The sequence below is a fragment of the Botryllus schlosseri genome, chromosome 12, assembly GCF_051294905.1.
Source record: "Botryllus schlosseri isolate E-star chromosome 12, Bs_hap1, whole genome shotgun sequence".
NCBI classification, from domain to species: domain Eukaryota; kingdom Metazoa; phylum Chordata; class Ascidiacea; order Stolidobranchia; family Styelidae; genus Botryllus; species Botryllus schlosseri.
In genome coordinates, this window is record NC_137247.1 from 17065269 (window position 1) to 17068573 (window position 3305).

Consider the following 3305-nt stretch of genomic DNA (forward strand, 5'->3'; position numbering starts at 1 on the left):
TCATTAAAATTAGTAGTTCTACATATTATTTCTCATCCCATTTGATCCGATTCACCGGTAGAGTTGGTGGAGGGTCGGTCAGGGCATGCCAATTATTATTAGTCACTTTGTTGCATGCTGTTCTTTGCATGTCTTGACCTCCCGTCAGGATTGTCGATATAGTGAGGAGAACACGATTTCGAGTTGGTATTTCTATATGTGGCGCATCTGTTCGCAACTGTACTGTGAGGCTCTGATTGTAAAGTGCGCAACTATATTAAAATCGAAAAATAAAGTCGCATTGAATCGCGCTCTGCGCGAAGAAACTTTCAAGAATAATAAAAATCTTTCAAGAAATCGGGAGTCAATTCGTAAATTCAAATTATACGTCGACGGCCGCCAACACCTACTAATTGAATTACGTGTCCACGGCCGCACAAATTTGCTGCTACGGCCGCAGGTTGGCCACCCCTGTCATACAGGTACCTCCATGTCTGCTTCTCTCTGATCAATCAACACACGGTGCAATCCATCATTAAGATTTTAAGGCGTTCAATAAGCCCGGTATCCCAAATTTACCAAGATATCAATGCATAAGGGTTAAGTAGGTGACGAGATAGCGTGGTTCTTAAACTGTGCGGCCTGTCTATCTCGATATTGAATTCGTGCGGGCCGCGGCCTTGAAATTTGAAATTGGCCCGCGACCCGTTTTCAGTTGGCGACACCTGGCATAATCGATGTCTTACAAAAGCCTAGAAGTGTGCGCCGTGCTACAAGTCGGCGGTTACGGAATCAAAAATAAGAAATATCGGCCTGGTGTAAATGACCAATTGACCATTGTCGTCGACAAACACCATTATTATCACAAATGACATTAGGGTTCAGTACATCGTAAATGCCGATAATGCAAGTCTTCTCGCTTCGACGAACTTACGCGTAAGCTCCACCCTCGCTCGCTGTACATACATATATATAAAAACATACAATCACTAAAATGTATGTGAGCAAGTAGTGGGGAATCTCGGAAGACTGGGGCCGGCGGGCCACATTATCATGTAAGACGGTAAACTGTCCGCGGGCCGGACAAAATCCCTTCGCGGGCCGGATCCGGCCCGCGGGCCGTATGTTGCCCACCCCTGCTCTAGACGAATCTGATGGGAGGTCAAGAAATAACTGCATGCAACAAAGGGCACTAAGAAGAATTGACCCAACCAAAGATGCAGCACAACATCAATAACTTTCCTAAGTTTTCGAAGACAACCCTTGCATCAGCTCTACCGGTGAATCTGATCACATTGGCCGAAAAATGATAAATATTTTACAGTGATATATGAAACTATACTAATATTTATTGACGAAATTCATTCATGAACCTGAAATTTTTTTCGCGCTGCGCGCGATTAGAGGTCGAATCCGTGTGCCTCTTTTTATTATGACGATTTCGGTACGCACAGTAAGTGGATAAGCGTTAATATATTAGTCCGGAGTGTATCGGCGATGGACATGGACACTGGACAGTCTAACGTGGGTATTTGCCATTTGGCCCCAGTTAGTTCACTACGACTATGCACCTGAATGTTGCTGCGGGCTATATGAGTAATTGAAATGCGGCCGTGAATAGGAAATAGGTTGGCCACCCCTGTTTTATCTGCGCTACAGAGTGCTGTCAGGTATCGTGAATAGCTCATAGTTCAAAATATAATGAAATTGATGATCTTGATATTTTTTGTTGGATTTCTGTTTTTTCAATAAAATATTATTTCTTTTGTGGTGAGTATGCCCGCCGCCCATGTTAGAGAGCACAGCATTGTATTAACGTAGAGTTATCAGACGTGGTTGCTAAACTGCATTGGCTACTTTAATCTCGATATTGATGTCATGCGGCCCGCGGCCTCTAGGAATTTTGAAAAGTGGCCCGCGACCCATTTTGAGTTGGCGACCCCTGATCTAAATACTTATCGACTACTCAATTCTCAAAGTATTCGGCGGTAACACAACACGCCTACATTTTATCGCCGGTACTACACATAGCTATACTAATCAATCAATAACGTGGATACGGATAGCTATGGCGTTGTTTGTAATTCGAGATTGTGATTGTCACATCCACAACAGTTCATTTTGCACCGTAGATCAGTAAGACAATGCGTATTTGAAAACTGCGTTTTGATATGGGCGTCACCATGTCGGCTATGCTCTTTGATTATTCAACGTATTAAAAGGTCAACTTTCCACTCCGCTCCCGAAATACCCGTCCGTGCGTCACTTCGGTGCTGATTTGCGGAATCTCAGTCGAATTATGCTATGGATTTGACCAAAATTCCCCCAAAAGAGGACAAAATCTCAAAAAAGAGTACATTTAGGCGTCCTCGGAGGACATTTTCAAAAACCCGAAACATGAGGGCAAATCCTTCCAGAGGAGGACGTATGGTAATCCTATGATATTTTCCTAACAATGAGACGATATATCTGAATGATGCGCCCATAGCAATATAACTAGGGTTGCATTTAAAACAAAAATCAATTTAAAACAAACATCTTTAAAACAAGGCTCTAATTTAAAACATATTTTTTAATTTTGTAATTTTTTTTTGAAACCATGACGTCACGAATTTTCAATTGTAACGCCATAGTGGATTGAAATTGACAATTGAAAATATAGGGTAAAATAGCTCGTTTGACGGTATATATCTACTATTGCTGTTGAACCGACTATTTTGAGGGCTCCAACCATCCTATATCGATATACGTCGGCTATGTTGGGTGGTAATTGTCCGTAGGCTCATACAACATGTTTTTGTAAAGCATTTACACAATTATGGCATACCTTTACAACTTAAAAAAAACATGTTTTAGGCAAAGTGTTTTAAAACACCGTTTGTTTTAAATGCAACCCTAAATAAAACAGATATCAACGTATAAATGCTTCAATATGACAGGGAACTAGAAAAACTGTTTGTTGGTTATCAATCGAATACTACAATCGGAGAAGATATCAAACGGCTCCAATGGCCGAAGGAGGTCATGACCCACGTGGTCAGGATATCAACCCATCCTCCGAGCCTATCGCAAGTGAGTGCTTGGTTTTACAATTCGGTCGCATTACGAAAGATGCTTCATTACGAATATCCTTATACCATTCATTGCTTAATACAGTGGTACATGGGGGAAATTTTGCTTTAGAGTTGAAACGGATTTACCGAATGTTTCGTTTCCGAACTGTCAAATAGTCCGATCGTATGTTCCTTTTCTTCTTATTTATTTGCTTGAAGTATGTTCCGATGCTGTTTGAAATATCTGTCTGCAGCATAATTAGGGGCATTGAC